Source organism: Mus caroli, unplaced genomic scaffold (assembly GCF_978045245.1).
Source record: "Mus caroli unplaced genomic scaffold, Mus_caroli_1 scaffold_11, whole genome shotgun sequence".
Lineage (NCBI taxonomy): Eukaryota > Metazoa > Chordata > Mammalia > Rodentia > Muridae > Mus > Mus caroli.
Genome location: NW_028227266.1, coordinates 23,623,957 through 23,651,485, shown reverse-complemented (window position 1 = coordinate 23,651,485; position 27,529 = coordinate 23,623,957). Strand labels below are relative to the sequence as shown.

General features: G+C 41.9%; 1 long non-coding RNA gene across 1 annotated transcript; it reads left to right on the top strand.

Moving 5' to 3' along the window:
- Positions 1 to 15,547: 15,547 nt before the first annotated feature.
- LOC147001980 (uncharacterized) lies at positions 15,548 to 27,170 on the top strand. The gene is made up of 5 exons (XR_015044521.1): positions 15,548 to 15,766; positions 15,870 to 15,969; positions 21,260 to 21,327; positions 24,869 to 25,030; positions 26,731 to 27,170. It is a non-coding gene; the product is annotated as an uncharacterized LOC147001980 (long non-coding RNA).
- The last annotated feature ends 359 nt before the right edge of the window (positions 27,171 to 27,529 follow it).

Sequence of the window (27,529 nt, the reverse complement as noted above, 5' to 3'; positions counted from 1 at the left end):
AGCATTTGTTTGAGACTGATAAAGCTTGTTCTTCTGATTTCTTTTCCTTGCAACACAAGAAAAATACTGTCATGTAAAAACAAGCTGGTGCAAAGGAACACTAGATTCCACATGGAGTGGGCTTTGGGTCAGTATCCAGTTTACTATTACAGAATATATTTTAGTTGTATAGGATGTTTGTTACACATTTATACAGTGAGGTAAATTAACAAATCAATTGCCTTTCGTAATTACTTTCTATGATAAAGTCAATAAAATTTAGTCCCTGTGCATTTTAAAATAATTCTATGGTTCTCACACTGTACTTACACCTGTAGGTTTTCTTTTTTTATCTTAAGTGTGAATTTGTACACTATGACTCAATTCCTCCTTTCTCTACCCTCAATGTTCTAGGACCTGTTCTGTGTATTGACTTTTGCTCCTTTAGCAATGGGCTCCCATATTAACTACATGGCATAAAAACAGCCTTGGTGCCCCAAATACAACCAATCATCACAAGACTGGCTACAGCGTGGTGATCATAATTCCTCCAACAAGGAACAATCCAAGCATCCATTAGAGATCAAATACATGGTGGAACATTTGTTCATATTGTGGAGTCCCATACAGTAGAGACAACAACATGCTGCAACATGCAACGGCACACAGTCAAGAGTAACAGGAACTCACTTGTAATATTAGAGTATTGTTTTCTCTGGAGAGACTGGAAAGAATTGCAGGAGCAGGGTTGGGGCAGGGCTGTTCATTGTTGAAGACATGGTCACACGGATATGTTTCCTTTATGATACCCACGTGTATGGAAGAACTTTTGTGTAGGTATGCATATTTGTTAGTTCTCTACTGCTATAGCAGACTTGACAAAATCAAGTCATAGAGATAAAAGGTTTACTTTGGATTCTCTTTTCATAGGTTTCTGCCAGTGGCTTCTATTGTGTTTGTACTCTATAATGTGTGCATGTGGCTGAGCCAAGCAATAGAAAAACAGGTCTCGTGGTTGGGAAGCAAAAACAGGATAACTCAGGGAAGAGGTCAGAATTTTATAATCTCCCTGGAGGCATGTCTCCAGTGCCCTAAAATTATCCTATTAAACCTTGCCTCTTACAGGATTTAGCAGCTCTCAGCAATGCTAGTTTAGGGGTCAGGTCTCTGAGGAACATTTAACTATACTGCTTCATTATGTTATTAGTCAATTTAAAATTTACTCAAGACCAGGCATGGTGGCATATCTCTGCAATCCAAACACTTGGGAGGTTGAGCCAAGAGAGTCTTGCATTTGAGGCCAACTAGGGCTACACAGTGACAAAGACCCTGTTTTAACACACACACACACACACACACACACACACACACACACACACACACACACACATGCTCTGTATTCATTCGTACACTGTAGAGAATGATTTCCCATCCCCAAAATATTTTGTCACATTTTTCAAGCTGGTTATCCAGAGAAAGTACAGAATTCTGTAGACACCTGCAATCTATGTATCTGTCTATCTATCTATCTATCTATCTATCTATCTATCTATCTATCTATCTATCTATCTATCTATGCTAGTAAAGTAAATACAGTGTAGAAAGAAGCCCCCTTCTCTCATGTGCTCCCCTTTCTACCTAGTAGGCATAATTTCATAGGAAAGAAGAAATTGAGAGTTTGACACTTGGTTCTGAAAGAGGTGACTACAGGAAGTGGTAATTACACTTCACCTCACCTCAGTGAATTTACCACAGAGTACAAGCTGGCTTGCTGTGCACATCTTCCTTCCAAAGTCCACCCACTGGGTCACCTCTAGTCCTGGAAACCCAAGTACCTGTCTCTTTAAGCCCTACGTAAAGGTTAGTTATCTTGACTTCTTTTGAGTCCAACACACCCATGCCTCAAATGTCTACTAAAGTTTCTGTGTCATTTCATGTGTGTGTGTGTGTGTGTGTAATGTATGTATGTGTATGAGCTTGTGCTATAGACTAAAATCACTGAACTTTGAGAGGGTGAAGAGCACAGTTAAGACTTTTCAGCCTTAAGCATGTCTGTAACACTTCCCCTGCATATGCAATTGCATTTTTCTGTTAAAATTAGACTTTTCTCATATTCTGTCGACTGTTCCATGCAGTCAAGTAGATGATACTTCCCTTTTCAAAGACCAAACCCAAACAGCTCTATTAGGATTTCTGTTATCAGCCTCATTAGCATTTAAGCATGCATTAGTCAGGTACCCATTAAGAGAGCTTTGAGATGAAAATTTCAAGGTGTTAATTGATCCCTCAGGAGCATTTGAAAATTTACTTTCCGTTTGTAGTTCCGTTGGAGCTGTGATTGACTTCAACAAAGTGACAACTGGTTATGTAAGATGTGTCTCTGATATGATTGATTGACTGCATAAACGATGTCAGAAAATATACCCAAAATGATATTTTCATGAGTTCTTAGTTTTATTCTTTCTGTAATTTTTTTTAATGTTCTGAAGTTTCTTCTTAGATCTGGATTATATAGTAGACAAAGTTTTAAGAGGACTGAAAAGCTGTCACTTACTTCATATTCATGCTGTGGGTTGAGTATCCAACCCCTGTGTGGAGGGAGGTATAACTTGAGCTTTACTGTAAAAGCTTGGGTGCCCTGTTCCAAAGTGCCAATTAAAGAGACAGTATTTACTGTGAAAATCAGAGAAGAGGGTTAAGCAGTGTGCATCAAGAAGAATAAATGGCCTCAGTGACCCCAAATTTGTCTCCGAGGTGGAAACATAAACTTAAGTTTGAACAGGAGAAAGAGACTTACATAATTAAACAGTCACCACTCCTTGGTGAGACAGGCTCATTTTTTGATGATCACTCATACTCATGGGTGCATCCTAGCCACAGGGATATTTATCTACATCTAGAGGTGATCTCTTCTGCCTAGGCTTATTGTTACCATAATTCAAAATGTCTCCAGGTTAAGAGAGGGGCTAGAGGTTTAGGATCTGGAACAAGATACTGTCAGAGGCTGACAGTCAGATTCCTTACTTCTTGTGAGACAGGCTAGGTTTCACTGCCCACATGTAGTGGTAAGCAGGTGATCTAAAAGGAGACAGATGTGAAATGAAGACTAAGGTATGTAAGCACAAAAATCAAAATAATGAAACCAGGTCTCATCTTCAAGGGAAGAAAAGACAGTTTATTATGGAGCCAAGTATCAGTGATCACGGCCTAGAAACACATATTCAGGTCTCTCTGAAAACCAAATCCAAACATTTCATGATTTTTTTTTATAGTAAAAGAACAAAGAAATCCATAAATCAAGCTATTTTTAAAGTATACTGGTACAATATCAATAGGGAAATCTACTTAAAAGTGGAGAAATCTCCACTAGAAATAAGCCTTAGATGCTATAGCCTGTGACATTCTTAGCCTTTTAGAAGTTAAGGGGGCTCTGCTTACACAGTTGGTAAAAGGGTATTACAAGGATATTAAGTCAAGTAAGTACAGAGGTGTACAGTAAATGGCTATGAAGAGGCTAAAGATAGTCGAAGATGATTTGGCTCTAAACCCGGAACAACCTATCTCTCCACAATCAGCCAATCAGTCTCGGAGCATCTTAAAGCAGGTGTGCTTTCTTCACTCTGCTCATCAGTTCCCAGGAGGCTTCCTTTCAGCCTGCTTTTTAACCAAAGCAGTTGCTAAGCTTCTGTTGGGTAGTAGAGTGGTCCCAGGTGTTAATGCATTTGGATGTGAGGAAGTGAGGTGAGAACAGAGCTGGACTGGTGTTACTGCAGGTCTTGAGGGCCTGTAAACATGTGAGGCAGTGTGGAGATCAGAAAATACCTTAACGCCTGGAGACTTGGCAATCAGAGAGGCCCCAAGGGACTGCCCTTGGGATCAAGATTGAATCTAGGCTTCCCTTGCTGCTGAGTTGGGGAGGGGTTCTCTTCTGTTCCTTCATATGCATCAGACCCACAAAAAAGTACCACCCTGAAACCTCAATGTAATATAACAAAAGAATGAAGCCAGGAAATTGATGACGCAGCTTTTGGGAGACAAGGGTAGAAAGATCGTTTAGGAGAGAGAGAGAGAGAGAAAAAGAGAGAGAGAGAGAGAGAGAGAGAGAGAGAGAGAGAGAGAGAGAGAGAGAGAGAGAGAGAGGCAGTAGAACAAAATAAAATCAGAATCTTGATGGCTATTGCTGGACATAATCTAAATTCAAAATAGAATATCTTTACAACTTATTCAATTTCCAGGTTCATAATTCCCCCTAATAATCACTAGAACCTCCATCTCCCTTCACCTGTAAAGAAGGGTCCTGTGGTCCCACAGTCCCATGCATTAAAGGCTTGGTCCTGAGGATGCCATCCTCAGTGCTGTGGACCTCTGTGAGACGAGGCTGTGGGAAGTCTTTAGGCATTGGGGTTATATCATCAAAAGAGATTATGGAACCTTGCTCTGTGTATTTTTTTCTCTTTGATGCCTGATTCATATGTGAGTGGCTCTACCTCATGCTCTCTGCCATGACTGACTAGTGTCCCCAGTCACAGAAGTTGAACTTCACATTTGAACTGAAACATCCACATTTAAGAGCTCAATAAAACATTTTTTCTTTATAAGTTAATTAATTGCTTTAGGTATTTTGATGTAGTAACAGGAAGCTAATGCAGACATAAGCGTCAGTCACTTATCTATCCTTCCTTTGAGTCTCTTGCTTTGTTTATCACTGCAATATTTTTTCCTGGACACATTAATAATGATATACATATTAATCCATCAATACTCTGTTCATCCCAGTGAACTGTTGGGATGCTGAGGGGAAATTTTCCTTTTAGTGTTTCTGTAGTGACCAGTATTTTTAGTTCAGGGGAGAAGTTATAGATTGCACAAGTCAATTATCACAAATGCCTGCCTTGCTTCTTTATAAGCCGTCATTTGATGTTAGGGTAGGAAGTGAAAATGCTCTTCCTTCACAAAGTGGTCTCATCATAGTGTGGAGGAAGAATGACCAGTGAGCTTTTCAGCTGGATTGGCTCTGGATGGAGGCAACCAGAGCTGCTTTCAGCTTGGAAATGCTTACACACATCTTCTTCTGTGTCTGCTCTCAGCATGTTTACAGGGAATTTTGCCTTTGTTCCTGGTTGTACTCACTGTATTATGTTTGTCTAGTCTTACTACAGCTAGAAATACAGCATGTACAACATTAAATAGAAGAAATTAGAGTAGACATTTTTTTCTTGCCTCCCCAACCCCCACTCATAAATCATTGAATTATATAATTTTCTGGGCCATTTTGTAGAATGCAACACAAGAATAGAAACTTGACATCATTCAACATAAAAGATGTAATTCATGACATTACATATCTCTCCTTCTAAACTAACTTGCTCCTTCACTGCTCACATCTTGGATTAGGGTTATGCATCTGTTGCAACTGATGTCTGTTGCTGCCTAAGACTGAAGTTCACATGCACATGAAGTGTGCATGCTCTCTCCCTCACACTCCCCTCCCCCTCCCTCTCCCTCCCCCCATTTCCCTCCCTCCCCCTCCCCCTCCCCCCTTCTCTCTCCCTCTCCCTCTCTCTCTGTATTTGTCATTGTCTGTTGTCTTTCTCTGTCATTGTCTGTTCTCTTTCCCTTGTGTCTATGAGTATTGACAGTTGTATGATATCATCAGTTCAATACTGTTGTACATACTGTCCAACGAGCCTACAAACTCTTTATGCTTAATATAATGGCCAGCCCCTCTCTCCCACTAAATTCAAGAAACCACAAACAAGTTGACTTTTGTCTTTGTGGTGAAGTTTCTTTCCCCAGAAGAGCACATAGATGGAATTATATGATCTACAGCCTTTTTCAGATTGGCAACCTCTATTGCACACTCACTGTATACTTAAGTTTTGTCTGTTTGGTTGTGGCTTGAGAGCTATCTTTAGTACTCAACAATATGCCATTATGTAGATTTTTTAATCTAGTTACTTACTGAAGGGCATCTTGGTTGCTTCCAAGTGTTTCTCATTGGAAATAGAACTGTGCCACGTGAGATGATAAGGGTGCTTGCCAACAGGATAGAGGACCTGAGTGTGATCTCAGGAACCAACATGATAAAAGGAGAGAACTGATTTCTGCAAGCTGTCTTATTACTTCAACATGGGTGATAGTGAAGCACATATTCTCTCTCTCTCTCTCTCTCAATGTAATCAGTTAAAAACTAAAAGTGCCACACACATCTATGCCCATGATTTGGTGTGCACATGATTTTTGAAATCATTTGGGTAAGTGTAAAGGAGTGTGATTACTGGGTGACACAGTAAGAATGTGATTAGCTTTTTTAAGACTGCCAAGCTGTCTTCCAAAGTGCCTGCACCACTTTGCATTCCCCGCAGGGGAGAAGTGAGAGTTCCTGTGGCTTCTCTTCCTCACCAGCAGCAGGGGTCCGCCTTTTAGGTTTTAGTGCTCTGATAGGCATGTAATGGTATCTGTCTGACTGTTGCTCTAGTTTGTAACTCTATACCACTAAGTGTGGCTGATCAATTTTTTCATTTGCTTACTTTACCCATGTGCATCTTCTTTCCTGATGGGCTGTTTAGATTTCTTTGCTCATTTTGAAAATTGGACTATCTGCGGTTTAGTTGCTCAGTTAAAAACATTCCTTTAATGTATAAGTACCCTATGAAGCAGATGTTTTGAAAATATTTTATTCCAGTTAATGACATTATTTTCCTTCTGATTTTTACGGGGGCAGATAGTCTCACTATTACAAGGATTCTGTAATAATGGAATTTTAAATGTGTACTACTGTGTCTTTAATAAAGAAAAGGTGTTAATTTTTTTTTAATTTATTTTTTATTAGGTATTTTCCTCGTTTACATTTTCAATGCTATCCCAAAAGTCCCCCATACCCACCCCCCCAATCTCCTACCCACCCACTCCCCCTTTTTGGCCCTGGGGTTCCCCTGTACTGGGGCATATAAAGTTTGCAAGTCCAATGGGCCTCTCTTTGCAGTGATGGCCGACTAGGCCATCTTTTGATACATATGCAGCTAGAGACAAGAGCTCCGGGGTACTGGTTAGTTCATATTGTTGTTCCACCTATAGGGTTGCAGTTCCCTTTAGCTCCTTGGGTAATTTCTCTAGCTCCTCCATTGGGGGCCGTGTGATCCATCCAATAGCTGACTGTGATCATCCACTTCTGTGTTTGCTAGGCCCCTGCATAGTCTCACAAGAGACAGCAATATCTGGGTTCTTTCAGCAAAATCTTGCTAGTGTATGCAATGGTGTCAGCGTTTGGAAGCTGATTATGGGATGGATCCCTGCGTATGGCAATCACTAGATGGTCCATCCTTTCATCACAGCTCCAAATTTTGTCTCTGTAACTCCTTCCATGGGTGTTTTGTTCCCATTTCTAAGAAGGGGCAAAGTGTCCACACTTTGGTCTTCGTTCTTCTTGAATTTCATGCGTTTAGCAAATTGTATCTTATATCTTGGGTATCCTAAGTTTCTGGGCTAATATCCACTTATCAGTGAGTACATATTGTGTGAGTTCCTTTGTGATTGGGTTGCCTCACTCAGGATGATGCCCTCCAGGTCCATCCATTCGCCTAGGAATTTCATAAATTCATTTTTTTTTAATAGCTGAGTAGTACGCCATTGTGTAAATGTACCAAAATTTCTGTATCCATTCCTCTGTTGAGGGGCATCTGGGTTCTTTCCAGCTTCTGGAGATTCTTCAGGGTTCTCTGAAAAGTCTGAGCAGAAGTTGCCCTTGGATGCCACTCTTTCCTTTTGAGCAGAACATCCTGATCCATAGCTATTGTTATACTGAACAGGCAGAGGAATTTTGAATCTACATTTCTAAGTTTTAAAGTACATACCATGCTCCAAATTTCCCACAGCCTGGAAAAACTAATAGTTTATTATTTTTTTTTCAATTAGAGAAGAAAGAACCTGTCATAGGTATCATCATGTTTGCTCCTGTCTCTCCATGTTTGGCAGTGGTTCTCCCTATCCCACTGTGTGGGACATACTTGTAGTCAGGGACATGTAGAGGCTGCCAGCCATCTCAGCTCTTCTCATCTGGGGCTGTCTTGTGTTTGTGTAGATTTTGATTAATTCACCAGCAAACCTGCTGTTACAATTTGAATTGAAATGAACCCCACAGGCTTATTGTTTGAACTCATTTTTTAACATGTGGCTCTCTTAGGAGCTGCATTTGGGAGGTGGGGCAGGCTGGCAGAAGTAGCAAACTGTGGGTGGACCTTTATTAGTTATATTCACTTTGGGTTCCAGTTTGTTTCCTTGGTTTCCACCCTGTAATCAGGTTGCTGCTTCAAGTTCACTTCACCATGGCATAACAGACTGCAACTTCTCTGAAATCATTAGTCAAAATAAACCTCCATTCTCTTAAGTTGACTCTGTCAAGGTTGTTATCACAGTGATGAAAAAAAATAAATGAAAATGCCTACTCTCTATATAACAATATGTAACAGTACTCAAGATTTATCCAATTATACAGCTGGGCCTTACATTTGGGGATATACTGGAAGCCCATAGATTACCTGCATGGAGATTTGGGTCCTGATGATAAGAGTATTATGAAATTCAAAAATATATAGTTGAACATGTAGTGCCAGGGAGTGTAGTGATGCCCAAAATACAGACAGAAGCCTATCTGATGCAATCACAGTAGGACCTTTTTATTCAAGCTAGCTCTGGACCCTCAGTGCACTGCCATCACACAGAATGGTTTTGGTGATGAGGAGCCCTAAATATGTATTGGGGGCAAGGCTTTATAGTAAGCAACAAGTGGGTGGTACGTGTGTAATCATCTAATTGGGGAGTTACTATGGCCTTTAACATAATTAGCTGGTGCTGGGAGTCATATCATAAACTTAATTTCTGCTTCCTTCTGCATTGGTGGTCCTTAGGCAAGAGGCTGGCTTGTATCCTGGGGATGCAGGTTTGTTGGGGGGGAAAAACCTGGAGATGTAGGTCTTGTTGGGATTAGAGCTAAGTTTGGGCTTTATTATGGATTAACTTGGAAACTAATGCCTGTTAGTTTGCAGGAGTTTAAACTTAGGTCAGGTTCTCTAAATGGAGTCTGAACTTAAAAGATTTGGCTTCTCGAGCAAAACCTCTATGGGCCTTGGCTACTACCCAAGAGCAGCTCTTTAAGATGGAGGATCAAAGAGTAATGTATGTATGCGCTGGTATAATCTTGTTGAGGTTTTGTCCCAAGGTCCTGGGACCTAGTGTTGCCTCCCTAGACTCAGCCTTTGCCCTGTTTTGGGTTGTGGGGATTGCCAGTGTTCTGATACTTTCCCAAGGTCAATGGGCATCCGACAGACCAGCTGTCCTGCTGGTAGCCCAATATCTTAGTTATTTTCTTGGTGCTTTGATAAAATAGTTTAGCAAAAACAACTTATAGGATAAAGGGATTCATTTCTCACAGTTCCAGGTTATAGTCTGTCTTAGTTACTTTTCAATGGCCACAAAGAGACACCATGACCAAAGTGACGTATGGAAGTATTTACTGGAGGGCTTGCTTATAGTTTCAAAGGGTTAGAGTCTAAGACTATCATGGTAAGGGAAAACATGGAAGAGGCAGCTAGGCATGCCATGGGAGCAGTAGCTGAGGGCTTATACCTTTCCCAAAAGCAAAAGGCAGAGAGAGAGAGAGAGAGAGAGAGAGAGAGAGAGAGAGAGAGAGAGAGAGAGAGAGAGAGAGAACAAGTGCATTAACTGCTAACTGGGAATGACTTGGGCTCTTGAAACCTCAAGGCCCACTCTCAATGGTGGCTCCCCAACAAAGCCACACCTCATCATCCTTCCCAAACAGTTTCACCACCTGGGGACAAAGTATCCAAATAAATGGGAGTCATTTTCATTCAACTCACCACATATCAGGTGGGGAAGTAACAATAACAGATGTATCTGCAGTCAAGAACCAGATGACAGGAATGCATACATGCTGTTCAGTTCTCTTTCTCATTTATATAATCCAATATGCTCACCCAGGACGATGGCACCACCTACAGTAGGTATGTCTTCCTGCCTTGATTAATTAAATTAAGGCAATCCTCCACAGGCATGCCAGAGGCTCATTCCCTGGGTGATTTTAGATTCTGTCAAGTTGACAATTAAAATCAACCTACTAAGGTGCTGGCTTGATCCCATCTGTTAGGTGTGAAAATGGACTTATGTCGTGTGTAGGCACAGCAGGCATTGCTTACAGGGTAGGTGACTATAGCAGACATTGTACTCTATATTCCATTTTCATGTGACACTGATAGAATTGAGCTGCAATTCTTGATCCTTGCTAAGTGTCAGAAACTGTTCTGCACAATGCATACACCTTGTCTGGTCACATGTTCACTATACCTTTGGGTCACAGGAACAGCCAGCCATGACTTACATGTTTAAACAATTACACTTGGAGCTGAGAGTGGCTAAGTACCTTACCGAAGTTTGTTCAGCTGGTGTGTGGTGAGAAACAAGTCCTATGCACAACTTGTCTTCATTTCTGGGTTCTCTAACTTCATGGAGAGGCCAAATTCATGCAATGTTCAATTATAAGACAAAGGTGTATAGTTTTAATTACTTTAGCTTTCACATGGTCATCTTCACACCAACATGAAGTCTGCCTATATTTTCTAGACAAAGAGCAGTAAATCTGTGAAGGAATGACACGGCAGAGGGACTTTAGAATCTCTGTTGTGGTTCATTTCCTGCCATGTCTCCATCACATCTACCTGTGGCTGCTCCCATCCCTTCCTTAACCATGTTGGTCTCAGTGCTGTAATTATGCAAAGCTGCAACTGTACCCTAGGTTCAGCATTCTGACTTCTTAAGCAGGCCACAGCTTCCTCTCCTAAGGTATGGCTTATCTTTCTTTTGCCTCTTCCTTGGCTCCCTTAGCCCAGGTGTGTGATTTTTCTTATTATTTTCCCCTTTATATCCGATGTCACTAATTTCAATTACCCACATAACCCATGTGGTTCCTGTTGTCTCAGACTCTGAATGCTGGGATTAAAGGCACTTCCATAGCAGGCTTCCATGTTCTTGTTTATTTATTCATTATTTGCTTTCTTGTGTATGTGTGTACATAGGTGTGAGTGTGGTGTATGTGCATCATGGTAGTGTATGCATACATCTATGTGGGTGAGTGTACATGTGTGGAGACCAGAGGTGGATGTTGGGTGTTCCTTTGAAACAGATTCTTTCACTGAACCTAGAGCTAAGATGATGACTAGCAAGCCATGGAACCCTCCTGGCTCTGTCCCACACAGTACTGGAATTACTTACTGGTACATGTGTGGCCACCTGGTCCTTTTTCTTTTTACATGAATTCTTGTTGGAGCCAGATCAACCTAGGGCTTTCTCAGAGGCCTGATGAAAGGACAAGGGGAACTTTAGTTCTGTTTTCTTTTCCAGGAGTAGACTTGGCAAGACCAGGATAGGACTGGAGCCAATGTCTCACAGGAGTCAAGTTTGTGGTTTCTGGAGATTCAGTTCTGAGCCTCGGGCTATTGTTATTAGTTCTTAGGCAGCTGTCTCTGTGGTATCCTATGTTTTCCTTGCCAAAATTGTCTGATTAGGTCTCTGCTGACCTTGACTGTTTCTCCCTACTACCCCCAACAAAAATAGTATATATGATGCTATACTTCTTAATAAACTTGCTTGGCATAAGTCATCAGCTTATGTAAGACTTCCTGATCAGAGCTATTTGTCTGCTTTATTTCTTATCCCTGGTCTTTCCACTCAACATTTCTTTGTTTGGGACCCTTCAGTCTGTCGTTTCAGGACAGGCCCTGATAAATAAATTCAGTTTTATGCCTTCCTGGCCAGTGTTGTTATGCACTGAGCCATCTCTCCAGTGCCTACTTATTTACTATGTTTTCTATGCAGCAGAAAGTGATGTCTACAAGTTTGGAGACTTTGTGTCTCTAGGCTATTGATGCTTAGGTAGCCATTCTAATAATTCTATGATTACACTCAGTATAGAGGGTCTAGATATACCTTTGGTGATGTAAAAACATACATATAATCACCTGTTCTTTCCTGGTTTAGACTAACACTGACCAACTCTCTCATACTGTAGCTTTCTGTCCAGGCAGTCTACATAATTTTCAGGGTCCAGTTTTAAATGAACTTGCAAAGTCTTACTTCAAAAGCAATTAGGAGCTCCCAGTTATTGTTAGTAAAGCCTTAAACAAAGCATAGCACTACACACCCAGGATGTTAGCACCACTATCATTTCTCCTGTGGCCAACTTTCTGGTTTTTCTTTTAGGTTATGGCTTTTGTATGGCTTAGATATAGTCTGAGTATACTCCTTGAAAGGCTCAAATGTTCAAAACCCTAAAGTGTTGTGTAGTTAGGGTTGTTGTTGTTTTGTTTTGTTTTTTGTTTTTGTCAACTAGACACAAGCTAGAACCATCTGGGAATAGGGAACCTAAACTGAGAAAATTACTTCAAGAGATTGGTCTGTAGGCAAGCCCATGGGACAATTTCTTGATGAATTATTGGTGTGGGAGAGATTAGACTAATGTGCATAGTGCCACCCATGGGCAGGTGATCCTGGGTTATATTTAAAAACAAGCTGAATGTGTCTTGGAGAGCAATGCAGTAAGCAGTGCTCTTTCATAGTCTTTGCTTTAGTGCCTGACTCCAGGTTCCTGCTTGAGTCTTTGTCCCAACTTCCTTTAGTGATGGAATTTGATGTTAATGTGTACGCCAAATAAATCCTTTTATCCCCAAGTTGCTTTTAGTCATAGTGTTTATCAAAACAATGGAAAGCAAACTACTAGGACAGGTACCAAGGATGGGGATGATGGGGCCTTTAAGAGCAGGCTTATTGAGAAGACATGGGCAAGAGGTTCTTGACTACACAAGTAAGCACTGGAGAAGCCAGGAAGATTAAAGCCAGGAAGGTTAAACATGCAGGCTTGACTCTTTAAAGTATGGGTCCATGGCTCCAGCTACATATGTAGCAGAGGATTCCCTTATCTAGCATCAGTGGGAAGGGAGGCCCTTGGTCCTGTGGAGGCTTGATGTCCCAGTGTAGGGGGATGCTAGATCGGTGAGGTGCAAGTGTGATGGTTGGTGGAGGAGCACCCTTTTATAGACAAAAGGGAGAGGAAGGGGGACAACATTTGAAATATAAATAAATAAAATAACCAATAAAAAAGCAAGATGTTTTCCTATCTTCCTCCAGGTGGCTGAGATGTATTCTGACCTCCTGATCCTGTTACCTATAGGACCAGACTTCACCTGTATCCCCCAGACGATTATGTTTGTTTATCCCAGACTTCCCTCTGCCCAACCCAAATCTTAAGCAGAGCTTCTTAGTAAATAAACCCATCCTTATGAGAGATATCTCTTGCAGTTTGCAACAGCCTAAGTAACTTCTGTGTTATCATAGGGCCAGGACAATTCTGACACCCATCGGCATTATATTTATGTCAGTCATTCTCTCTAGACCTTTCCCTTGAGTACGGTTTCTAAGTCAATAGAACTCATCTTTATGGAAGGATCCATGCTGTTGAAATCTGTCAAATAAGACTAGAGCCTGTGATTGGGAAGTAGGAGGGAATGCAGAGATGAAAGATTTACAGAGGTGGCAGAGGGAGAGAGACAGAGATGGAGATGAGGAGACAAGATGGGACCTATAGAAGAGAATGATGAGGCACAACCACATGGTCCTAGGAGTCATAAGTAACTGGGAGATTCTTAGATAGACAATTAAATAACGTAGGGCATATCTGTCCAATCTAGCTGTGCAGCTTGTATCAATATCAATTGAATTTCCAGTTCTTTGTGTGGGCATTTTGGGGGTTGAAGGTTTACTGTTATAAATCTGGCTAATAAATTGCAAGCTCCTGGAGTTTTCATTTGCTGGGTTATAGGGATTTGTGACAGCTAGCCACAGGGGGCAGTTGGCCTGGGAAGATCTGGGCAGTCAGCAGCTGGCTAGCCATGGGAACCATGGGAGTAGGGTGTAGAGAAGAGCATTCAATAAGACCTGAGCTGAGGTTGGAACCTTAAATTTCAAGAACCGTGAGCTAAATACATTTTTTGATTGCTTGGTTTTGTTTTTAAATAAAGCTAGTGTGTCAAGCACCTTGAATCTTGAATGTCCCTTGTAGTCCACGTATTAAAGACATGTGTTCCAAGATTATGTCATTAGAATATGGTGGGACCTTTAAGAAAAATGTATGTGTGTGTGTGTGTGGGGGGCGCTTATCAGGGTGTGCCCTTCTGGAACTCTAGCCTCTTCTTATTTTCTGTATTCTTTGGCTCATGATATAAGTGATTTCAATCTGTCACTTGCTTGCACTATGGTATGCTGGAGAATAAAGAGCGAGAGTGAGGGCTGTGGGAAGAAGACTTGGCAGAGATGGGGGTCTTGTGTAAAGGTTGGTGGTGTCAGGCTGGGCCACATCTGCACTGATAGTGTCTACAGGATGAATCTCCTAATCTGATCCTGCATATTTGGGAGTAGCGGGGCACATGCTGGGCTAGGTGAGAAGAGGAGGAAAAGGAAGGTACAGGACAAATACAGAGACACAAATACTCAGGAGCCCCAGGCTCCTTCCTTAACAGTTTGCTTTCTCAGAGCAATCACACTCTGCCTATCTATACCTGATAGGGATGGTGGTCCCCATGTTTCCAGGATGCCCAGAGCACTCTCTCTCTCTCTCTCTCTCTCTCTCTCTCTCTCTCTCTGTGTGTGTGTGTGTGTGTGTGTGTATGTGTGCATATGTGTATGGGTATGTGAACATGTATGTGTGTGTCTGAATGATCACGTGTGTGTGAGTGTGTATGTGTATGTGTGAGCATGTGTATATATTTGTGTGTGTGAGTGTGTGGTATGTACATGTGGATATGTGTGTGAGAGAGAACATGTGTGTGTGTGTGTGTGTGTGAGTGATCATGTGTGTGTGTGTGTGTGTGTGGTGTGCATGTGTGAACATGTGTGTATACGTGTGTGAGAGTATGTGGTGTTACATATGTGAGTAGGTGTGTGTATGTGAGTGCCTGTATGCAGGCACACACGCACACACACCTGGGAGTAGTTGGGAGCAGTCTTCCTTGGATATTCTCACTCCTTTCTGTAGCTTTGTGCTTTTGGGACCCTCTCCAAGTTCTGCAGCTGACAGAGGAATTTTCATGCCCTAAGGAGCAGAATGTCAGGAACAGCAGCCTTGGCATTGCCTGCAGATTGTCTGGGGATGAATTCCAGGCTGGGAGAGGCTGTGAAGCTACACAGCTGCATCCCCTGGAAACCCCACTGCTTCCCAGAACTGCTCTCTGCCCTGTTATCCCCTTCAGCCTTCCTAAATTCCTTAGAGTGCCATTAGTACAGAGAGCTCCAGCTGGGAGCTCCTTGACAAGGGGTTGTTGCTTCTCTGAGCTCTCCAGGGACTGAAATCAGCCCCAGGCTCCTTCCTTAACAGTTTGCTTTCTCAGAGCAATCACACTCTGCCTATCTATACCTGATAGGGATGGTGGTCCCACAGGGCTGCTGTGACTGTTCTTCACTGCCACACTCTGCCCTTCCATTTCTGGCAGTTGTTGCAGAAGAGGGAGCCCAGGTTGGGTGGCTGTGAGTTCCTGGAGACCAGCCAACCAGCCAGTAGCAGAAACCAGTTTTCTACAAATATGCATTCGTGTGCTGTCTGAGCAGCCTCTAGGGCCAGCTGTCACAACATCCTAGAAGATGTGGTTTTATAGAAGGCAAGACTGCCACTCCAGAGTTTATGCCTAGAGGCTGCAGCACACAAGGCCACAATTAACATCCTGATGGGGTAGGCAAAGGTCCTGGAAAATCCGCAGCAGGCTTTGGGTTGGGAACATGTGATCTGTGGTTTCCATTTGTTGAGAATCTAATGCTTTTCAACTCTTTTGCAGGCATTTTCTTGGCCTTTCTTGGGAATGTTCCAGAAGCTCTTGGGTCTGGATCCATGCCCTATTCTCTGAAACTCACTGCGTTTTCTGTGTCATGGTCTTGGTGAGTTGTCTGCCTCCTCTGCTGCATTTTCTGTGTCATGGTCTTGGTGAGTTGTCTGCCTCCTCTGCTGTCTTATCACTGTTCTGATGGCTTCGTGAGAGTAAGAACTTGCTCATTCCTATGCTGGAAGGGATTACCGATAAACCTTTGTGCATACTAAATCTTTATAGCAGCTACTCGTAGATGTGATTGTTACTTTACCCCTCTCTTCTCACTTTGCTTTCTGTGTCTTCTTGCTTTCAAAAGATTCAGGATAGGAATGTTGTCTCTTTCTGTGTTGTCTATGATATATGTGTATATATGCCAGTACATATGTGTGAACATATGATAGAGTCCAGAGACTGGCATTTGGTATCTCTCTTATACCTTTTTTTCTGGGACACAGGCTTTCATGGTACCAAAAGCCCTCTGATTTGGCTAGGCTAGCTGGCCATGAGCTCCAGACATTTGCCTGTCTCTGTTCTCTGCCCCAAGTATTGGGGTTTACAGACATGCACCCCCATTTCTGTTTTTTTTCACACATACATGTTAGGGATCTGAACTCAAATTCTTGTGCTTGCATTGTAAGCATTCCACTGATGGGAACATGTCTCATCAGCCACAGGAACATATCTTCTAGGTGATTCCAAAGCTCAGGCATTTTAATCTGACTCCTTGTAATCTTCAATTTGGGACAGGTTTGGCCTATTCTGGCCATTGCATCTTCAGGAGCAATGCTATGCTGTGTTATCTAGACATTTTTAGGACTGTCATACTCCCTCCAGCTTCAGAAGGGTTGCTGGTACTATCTCACTATGGAGCTTCTACTAAAGGAGATGCCCCTCAAGGTTATCTGTGACCTCGCCCCTGCTTCTGGGATCTGCTGTATCCTGTACTTGGGTCTGACACTTCCTCAAGTGTATTTTCTCCCCTAACCCAAAGGACAACTGTGACACATACTCGGTGAATTCAGTAATGCAAAAGCCTGGCCCCCTTGCTGCTAGGGATGACTTTAAGCACTATTCAGGATGGACATTAGTAACCAAGTGTAGAGTTTGAAAACTAGAGTATCCCCAGTACTTGGTATAGGAACTTTCTTCCCTTCCAGTGCACAAGAGATGCTAAAGACCAAAGTTTTTTCCAGGAACAACAGAGTCCAGAAAGATCACTCTTCTAAATCCTGATGATTTTTTTTTGTCATGTTCAGGACCTGACTTAGAAAGGGATGAATGCTAGAGAAAGTACCCAAGGATCTGGGGGGATCTGCAACCTTATAGGTGGAACAACAATATGAACTACCCAGTACCCCCTGGAGCTTGTGTCTGCATATGAATCAGAAGATGGCCTAGTTGGCCATCAGTGGAAAGAGAGGCCCATTGGTCGTGCAAACTTTATATGCCTCAGTACAGGGAAATGCCAGGGCCAAGAAGTGGGAGTGGGTGGGTGGGGGAGTGGGTGGGGGAGCTTGTGGGGGACTTTTGGGATAGTATTGGAAATGTAAATGAAATAAATACCCAATTAAAAAAAAGAAAAGAAAGGGATAAATCCCTTAAGCTGTGAGAGGGAATCAAGACCAGTTCACTTGAAATACTGAATACCAGATTCCTCAGAACCCTCAGTACCTATGATATCAGGATCTCTTTTTAGCAGACTGGTAGCATTTGAGGATACCATTAACACTGCTGCCCTACACGACTGGGAATGTCCCATGGCTCCTGACCACCTGTTTTCCTATTCATCAATCCAATAGCAAAATTAGTGTCAGAATATGTACATCTAGTATCTAACAAAGAAAAAAACATCCCTGATACAGTATTTTCTGGGTCCAGTCATTACATACGAGCAGATGCTGAGCCTTCTGTGTCTGAATATGAATTCATTGAATCAAGAAGAATTAAAGACAAAACTAGCTAAAGACAAGCATGTTGATGTGAAAGCAAACTCCTTGATGCAGGCTTTAATATTAGGAATGAGGCACTAGGAAGGGATACTAATAGGCAGATTGCCTAGAAGACAGGGAAAATGGCGGTCCATTTTAAAAGGAGCAGAAATGGAAGAACTTTCCAAGATAGAAGAAAAAGTAGATAGAAGAAAATTAGAAAGATTTGGAGAAATTCCTATAGTAATTGATACAAGGAAAATTCCAAAATCCCTCCTACTGACTATTTGTGAGGGGCACTCAGAGGATTCTTTTTTTCCAAACAAGATGCGAATTACTAGTCATGATAGATGCTGCGTGCCAGAGAGGCATATAGGAGGGGCTGGAGGAGTGTGAGAGGAAGAGCATCCTCTCCAAACCCCAAGAACAAAGCCATGGACCTTGCCTTTCCATCACCAAGAAGAGATCATCCTGGAAGATTTCCTTGGACTCTGAGGCTGTATTTTCCACACCTAGCAATCTTGTCTCTCTCTACTTCTGCCTGTGCTCACAGGGAAGGCAGTATTATGTGGTTCATATAAGCCTCAATGCCCCAATGAAGAATCATAATGGAGACACCTGGAGTTTGGGAACAAAGCATTATGCACACATTTTAGAAAGGGTCCTCAGATTGGCTCTGAAATCTGGTTAAAATGATGCACCCACCCATGGAGTGACAAATGAGGGTGTGAACACCTGCCAGGAGCAGGTATTTTGTTTTTTATTTGTTTGTTTTTTTCAGAGATACTAAGTCTTGGTGACAGACAGGTCTGGTCACAATCCACTGTGAGATGTCTTACAAAGGTACAAGTACTGTTTGTCTATGATTAGGCAGGAATGGTGCCTGAGAGAAGCAAACATCTCAGTGAGCAGGAGCACACCCACATTTTCTGTCATCAATACCTCTTTATATTCATTGTTTAGTGAACAGTTCGGTGCAGTCACCCAATAGGGTTTGAAAGAAGGTGGGGTTGGCTCAAGAAACCTTTGTGAGTGGCAAACACAAAGGAGCAGTGACTCACTAGGGCACTTGGTGTATGACTTCCCTGATCTCATTGTGTGTGGAATGGTGTGAGGCCAAGAACCTAAGTGAGCTCATGCTGAGTAACTTGGCAGATTGCTTAGGAGCCATTAAGAGAAACTATTGTGAGATTAGAACAGGAAACCCAAGGAAGCCTTATGCAGACTTATGATAGTAATTATGTTCCTGCCATCCATTGTCAAGGAACATTCAGCACAGAAGATGCACAAATGATCAAGGAGATAAAATGGCCTCTCTAGTTGATCACAGTCAGCTTCAAGGCCGCTCTTGGGTTGCAGTGTGGATGTCTGAGTACCATAGTGGGTTGAGAGGGATGGAGGCTATGCCAGATATGTCAGCATAGGCTCTACCTCCAAAGTAATGCAGCTACAACATCAGGAACACTTCCCACTGGGTAGCAATAGAAAAGAACAGAGTCCATTGGTCCTGATACACTGCAAATACTTAAGAGGGCTTCACACCCCAATTGTGACTTGACATCACACCTCCTTTATCTCAGCGAAGATAGAAATTCCTCTTGAATGGAGTTAAATGTTCTGAGCAAGTGTTACAGTTTAAATAGTTGTGTTCCCTTACAATTATTTACACATTCACTATTCACATATTGAAGCCAGATATAGTAGTTTTAGGAGGTAAAGGTTATAGGAGATAAATACAACATGAACATTGAGCCTTTGTAAACAGGATTGTTGACTTTATAGAAAAGCCCCAAAGAGCTCCCTCATTCTTTCCACTACTAGAGGACACAGCCTGAAGTTACCACCCATAAACCAGAGAGTAGATGCCCATCAAATACTGAATCTGCTGATGCCTTTGATGTTAGACTTCCAGTTCAAGAAATGTTTGTAAACCATTCCATAGTTGGTACTGTGTTGTAGCAATCCAAAGAGACTAGCATATGTGGCTTGCTAGTAAGAGCCAGCTCCACTGAACAGTCTTCAGTCTGCCTACATTGAATACTAACTACATCATGTAATATGAGCCCCACCTGGTCTCTGTGTATCAAGAAATGAAAAAAAGACACCATACTGACTGAGATAACAACCAGTGGGTTGCTATACAATAGAGACAGCAAGGAACACACTGGACTCCATGTGGCTAGTTAGGACATGTCTTAAGGTCACCCCTGCCAGTGTCAATGGTAGCTAGGCAAAGGCAGCCAAGGATGAGAATGGTGACCAACAGATTGGAACCTTCAGGAATGCATCTGTGTTGTTCACAACATATGACTTTAGGACTAGCCAAAAGCGGCTACTAGGGAAGGGTACTGGAGGCTTTGAGGGCTAGCACTGTTGAGCTGAAAGAGTAGCTCCTTCTACTAGGTTTAACATTCCCTGGGAAGTCCACTGGGCCTGGTTGGAACACAGCTGAGATTAGCTTTTTCGGCTGCCCAATCCTGCTTCTCCTTGAAGACACTGTTCCCAAGATACCTCTTAAATAAGGGAACCTCATTTTAAAATCTTTCTCCCAGAACAGATAACTCTGTTATTAATCCAAGCAATCTCACCTCCTCAGGTAGGCTCTGGGCCAGTGAGACCCCTGTAAAACGTCCCTGTTCAGGGAGCAATGAACAGCCTTGCAAGGATTGGTACCTGACACATTTGAATGATTTGTTTTTAGAACCTAAATGGGTTGTACTCCTTTCCTCCAGCATCAAATTGTGCTCTCATTGCCATGTATTCTCTCTCCCTCTTCTTCTCGTCCCCCCAGCCTTCACTTTCCTATGTGTGGGGATGAACTGTGTAATGGCCTGAGATGACGTTTATTTATATGATGTCAGAGATTTCCCACAGAGAAAAGATAGAAGACAATAAAGATAGCAAACATTCAGGGATTCCTGCTACCTTCAGGTGTCTGGAAAGGGGTGTTCGGCCTATCCTCATGCACAGCAAACTCAATTATTATATTCTCAGCCTTGGAGGGTCACTGGTCATCATGCTGGTTTGCAAGGAATTATAAAGAGTTCATCCCTTTGGAGGATCATTTATAGGGTGGCCTTTTTCTTCTCTGGGGTTGTGTCTGCTATAGCCAGGACATTCCTGGGCCAGGACCAAGCCAGAATGTCAATGTAAGGAACAGAAGTAGGTAGAGAGGGTCTTTTTATGAGCATAAAGCCCTGTAGTGAAAGGAGAATGGGAGATTGAAGGAGAGCTTGTAGCAGGAGAGTGAGCAGCTACAACTGTGAAGGGAGGTTCTGAGAAGAGCAGTCAGCTCCCATCGGTACTTCCACTATATGTTGTGTCCAGCTAACAGGAAGAATGAATATATACCTCCACTGCTGTCCTATCTATTTATCAAACCTCACTAATTGCAATTACAATTATTATTTGAATCTGCTATGTCCTTCACAGGTTCAAGTTTAGAATGCTTAGTCCTAGCTGGTTGGACCTATTTTGGGAGCTCATGGATCCTTTTAGAGGTAAGGCCTAGCAGAAGTAAGTGCATTTCAGGAATAGTCAATGAATAAGAAATGTAATTACTTTCAGAAATTATTGAGAAAGCAATAATGACTGTGATGAAAATCCAGGGAGTAAAAAGTAAATATTTATTTCTATATAAACTTCTCTCTCTCTCTCTCTCTCTCTCTCAGTACTCATGTGTGTGCTCACATGCATACACACACACACACACACACACACACACACACATCATTCACATTAACATTAATAATCTTTAAAAATCCTGAGGGTTCAGTAGAGACTGTAGTGGAAAGTCAGTGACTATGAAGCCCTTCATTGCAGGGGAAACTAAAAGAAAAGGAAGATGTTGTCATAATCCAACTGTTGTCTTAGGACAGAAGACTGTTGAAGAGATTTTTCCCTGATGCCTGCCTTTTTAGAGGTGGAGCTGGGAGTCAACCACGACACAACTATTTTGCTCTCAATACGGAAGAATTTTACGTTTGGTCTGGCTGAGAATCAGAGCAAGAGGAATGAAACCCTCATAATGGCACTGCTTGCCTGGAGGAGATTTGTGGAACCTTGAGGTGCTAGGTCACTTTTCAACTGGGGAGAAAACACCTGCAAGGGGCTGCTGTTACTGCTTTAACTGTTGTCCTCAGAGTGGGTAGACATCTCCTTCCTGCCTCCTTTATAGCTCCCGTTGTAAAGAACATGCTGCTTTCTAATGCTTCTCTGTGGAAGTGGGTGAGCTGTGAGGGGATCTGCAACATTGATTGCTTGAGTGGCTGCAAGTTAACCATACAGAATATGGAGGCTGAGAGGGAAAGAAACAGGAAGTTCTGAGAGCAGCAGGAATTGGCAAAATCCAGGAGATTTCTAGGTTTTCTGTATCATAAAATTGATTCTGGTCAAAGTCAAGGTCTCCAAGGGCCAACCCTGGACCCTAGTAGTTGCTGGTATTGTGTGGAAAGTTGCATAGAATAGATGTGTTATTCTGGAAGGCTGGACTGGGCAGAGTAAGAGCAAGCTCTGGGGCATTGAAACCAGGTAGATTGGAAACCATGACTACCCAAGCCAAGGAGGGCACCTCGCTGTGGGTGCACCTTCCTCTTAACACCCCATGAGAAACTCTTGTGACTGCTCACTGTGACACAGGACTGGAGCTGCAGCCTAGAGTGTTCCTTCCCAGTACCCAGATGTTGGGAGCAGCAGTAGTCCTCAGAAGTAGAAGAAACATCTGTTTGTGAGCCAACCAGACCCCAAACCAACCTGCAGCTCGACTGCATTTAAGATTTATCTATTTTGTATTTGCTCTGTGAGGTATGGGCTTCTGTTGGTTTCTTTACTCTCTCTAGAGAATCCCACATATCTGAATACAGAGATATCTTTGGTCTCCAGTGTGTCATTATGTTTCCCTGTATTTTAGTTTATACTGACTTACTACTTTTCCACATGGAGACTTCTATGGTATAAACTTACAGTGAAGATTAAAACTCTGATGTTTATAAAGGAATCAACCCCATACTGGAAAGTCTCTGTGGCCTAAAACAATTTGCAGCTGAGATGGTTAGTCAACCCATATCTAGGAAGCATGTTGGATGGGCCTTGATTTGCAATGTGGGCAGGAATTCTATCTGAAATTCACAGATTCTTGTGAGAAAATTCCAGAGCCCTGTGGTCTAGTCGTAAACAAGGGATGATTAAAGAGTCGTATATTGTTACGGTCCAGGAATAGGCACACAAACCTCTCAGACATCAATGTCAGTCACCTACCAATGGTATATTGAACTCATACTCTTAAGACTGATTGATTAGGGACACAACCAGGAATCCAGAGCCAAAACTGCGACACCAAACAGTCCTCAGAACCAGTTTTTATATGGGGAAAACAACGATCAGGTGCATTTGTAACATTTACAGTGTTGGCAACATATAGGCTATCTAGACAGAGCAGTTCTGTCTGACCTTTAAGCTGATATGCTGGATCTAGAATCAAGGAGGCCAAAGGATCTTCAAAGTCCGAATCTAACAATTTGTTTTGTTCAGGGCAAAGAAGAATATGTCAAGTTAAGGTTATGAGCTATGAGGCAAAGGTTGAGGGAATGTGGCAGAGCTATTGTCAAGTTTTAATATTTAATAGTATGACTATAGGCGAGAGTGCTTCCACTTTCCATCATCAACTTAGCTTTCCTATCTCTAGTTTCCTCTGGTTGATTTTATTTGTAGAACAATGCTGGCTTTTGGGAATAGAACCTCCTCCCCAGAGTCTGAGATTTTTGCCTCCACCTTAGGCAGAGAGCACCTAAGGATTGTCATAGGAAACTATTTTATTTTCCAAAGTCGAAAATAGAAGTATAATTCGTCAATTAAAAAAATGAATAATGAGGAAAGGGCAGAGAACTCCATGCTTTCAAACTGTGCTTTGCACTTTGGTATAGTAATCATGAATAATGAATTTCTACAGCATGCCCAGAAAAGCAGGGAGACAACTGGGTCCCAACCTCTCATTCTTTTCTGCCTTTCAGCATCAGCAAGGAGATAGTGGCCTCAGCAGGCACTATACACACAGGCTATCAGAACTCCCCCAAGTCAACCCTGACGGATGCTAACACCTCAACTGCCTTTTACTTTCACCACAGCACTTTCTCCTCCAGCTTGCCAATGCTGTCCTTACTAAAATGTTCTAAGTATGATCCCTGTCAAATTGATGCTGGTCCAGAGAACTCATCTTTAAACATTGTTGTTGATGTACCTCTTCTTATACTTAGATATAAAGCACCCTTTCTTCTCCTGAAAGTAGGCTTTTTACAGGTTGTCATCCACATCCTTACATTGTGTTCTCTAACAAGAACATTTTCTGTGTATTTTACTTGGACCATTCTCTAGAGAAACCCACTAAGTATGTGGAGCCTAATAGAACATCTCTTTTTAGTCCCCATGTCTCAAAGCACCTGAAGTGGGTCAGGAAGAGAATGTATTTTCTGATGTGGTTGCAGAAGGAGGGTGAGTCATTTCTTAAACAGTAGAGACTGAGCCATGATGAAGTGTCTCTGAATCTCCACAGCCAACTGATAAATAGAAGTTCTTGTGCATGGAAGGTATACACATATACAGGAAATCACCAGTGTGCTATGCATGAAAGGGTCTCTATCAGGACTCTCGAATGTATAAAATACCATAAAACTATGGCTGTGTTTCCAGGTTCTTTGATGTCTCACCAGCTCTTAGCTTGGAGAGAGATGCCATAGCTGAGGTTTTCTAAAGTCTTGGTGGAAACTCTCAATGGGAATGAGAGAGAAAGTTCAACCATAAGAACTCAGTGCCGGGCTGGTGAGATGGCTCAGTGGGTAAGAGCACCCGACTGCTCTTCCGAAGGTCCGGAGTTCAAATCCCAGCAACCACATGGTGGCTCACAACCATCCGTAATGAGATCTGACTCCCTCTTCTGGAGTGTCTGAAGACAGCTACAGTGTACTTACATATAATAAATAAATAAATCTAAAAAAAAAAAAAAAAAAAAAAAAGAACTCAGTGCCCTCCTATATATTTCTTCCCCAGAGCACTTGGTGATGAAGACACAGAACAGAGACACCTTCTCCATCTGATATTGTTCAAGATCTCATTGGTTCTTAACCAAAATCTTGAGGTTTCTTGAGAATCCGTGATCCTGAAAGTTCCCTCCAAAGTGATGTGCTTTGAGGGTTTTCAGAAACACAGATGGTAAGAACTTAGGCAGTTTAAGGTCCAAGATGCTGTTCCTGAAGACTAAGCTCGACAGCCTGGAGCACATAGTTTAAGTGCAGTTACAACAGCACAATCATGGCAAAGCCACAGAAGTGTCTCTCATTCAGATGGTTTCAGGTTTAAGGACTCACATTTCATCCTCATCCCCTCAAATGTTCACATAGCAGGCCTGCTGTTTCTGGCTTTCCAAGTTCTTCACGTTCCCATGAAAGATGCAGTATCCCTGAACTCTAGAGCATAGGTAATTTAGAAAAAGGATAATGTTTATTCCAGTGGATTCACTTCAGAAGCAATGTGGAAAAAAAATCAGTGAGGTTTCCTAAAAAAAAAAAATTACTAAGAGCTACTGAATTATTCTGCATGTTATTTAAACCAGAATCATCTATAACTGATTGGAAAATGAAGCTTTGTTGTGCATGTTAGGTTTTGCCTGGTCCCAGAGATGTGGCTATAGGCATATTGCCAAGTTGTGGCCAGGATGTACAAGGCCAGCAGAGCAGAAAGCTGCCTGTTCCTATGATGATTGGCCCCTCTGGCCTCCAGTCAAACAGGACCATGGATGCTATAGCTGGGGCATGTAAAGAGAATAGCCTGAGGCATATTCATTCCAGATATGAATGACCTACACTAATACAGTCTATAATAGCAGATGCCACGCACAGGTAATGAAACTGTGCAAATAAAAATCATGAAGGTGTATATTTATTTGAATTTATATAATCTAGCTGATTTAAATATGTGTTCCAGCAAACACATATTTACAATGAGTCTAGCCATATTGACAAGGAAAAGTCAATATCAGAATTAATTAAGCAATCTTCGTGAGGAAGAGATGATTTTTTTCTATTCTTTTGCACAATGTTTAAAAATCTATCAGACATGTTTGCATCTCATAGTGTATGAGGTGGTGTATGTCATGGTGTATTCTTACACTAACCAATGTAAGAACTTTAAAAAGAATATAAGTATAATAGTTCTATTTAAGGAGATATTAAACCTAGTTCATATTAAATATTCAAAAGATAATATTCAAACAATGACTTTCCCCCATGATACAATATAATGTTTTCAGGTGTTCTGTGCTTTTCCAGCATTTTCTGGGCTAAAGGTCTTACAATGTCCTTCCTATATGAAGTGGTAAAATGGAGCACTGTGATGGATGTGCTGCCACCAGGCCCAGCGGCCAGCGCAGGTAGCCCCATAGGCTTGTAAAGATGGGATTTTGTTCTAGATCCCTGCTAGTCCCTTTGTATCCATGCATTTGCTCCTGTCTGGTCCTCTGCATTCTGAATTGGTTCCTCGAGTTCCATGTAGGACGTGCCCTTTTCTCCCACTCCAAAGTGCAGCAGACACCACCAGGAGGTTAATCTATCTTTCTCAGGGGAAAAAAATCCTTCTAAAGCATAAATAAATAATTTAGTAAATAATTGAAGAAATTGTGATGAACCAGGCTTCTGTTTTTATGTGAAACTATTTTAAACCAAAAAATCTTATGTGCAATGATGATGTTGGTCACTTTAAGTGACATTTCTTAACCATGAATGTAACATCAGCTGCTTCAGCAGGTTCTGTCCACGGGCTTGGGTCTCTTCTACCATCTCTAAGTAGTTTCAGGGAAGAAACATGCGTTTCTTTTTGCTGTCTTCCTCTAATTTTTCTCTTCTCATCCATTACAGGCTACTCCTAAACGAGAAAAGGAAATTCTCCTTGTTCTACTTATGGTGAATAGGACTTGCCAGCAGAAAACACACAGACAACAATGTCAGGCAGCTTGTGAGCCTGTGTCGAAAGGAGCTGTCAGCTTCCAATTCTAAGTCAAGAATCTCATTAAGTGATTCTGCAGGTTAATGAGAAACTAAAACCTTTTAAAAACAAAAAACACCTTTCACTGGTGAGGGCTTCAGTGTAACAGGTAAGAAAGCTCAATGCTTCATACATATGGGAGCTGTGTAGGAGATATGTGGTATGTTTGGCAGGTGACACTTTCTGTTTTTGGTGATATGACATTAACACATGAAATCCAATTTGCCCAAATCTGGATTTATGCTATTGTCAGATATAGATATATAAGCAGAGTTTACATTGTATTTGTATAAGATGGCAATAAACATGCTTTATTATCTGTCTGCCTCGTTAATATTCTTTATAGAGATGAAGATCATTAGTATTTTTCTTTTAAGTCAAAATGTCTAGAGCAAGAACAGTTGGTTGTTGTGATGCTCAGTATGGAAGAAAATAAAGCTCTGACCAAAAAGACCCTGAACAGCAGAGGGCTCACACCTGTCAGAAATTCCCTTTCCCTTGTCCACAGGGCATTTAAGCATAATTTCTGAACAATAAACCTCCACTTAGCTTCAGAGAGCAATTAAGAGAATGACATAATAATGCAAATTGGTACACACCATATGGGGTAAGCTGATTGGACAAGTGAACTTGGTGTCATTCAGGAGTCGAACATCTTTGTGTTGGTTTAGA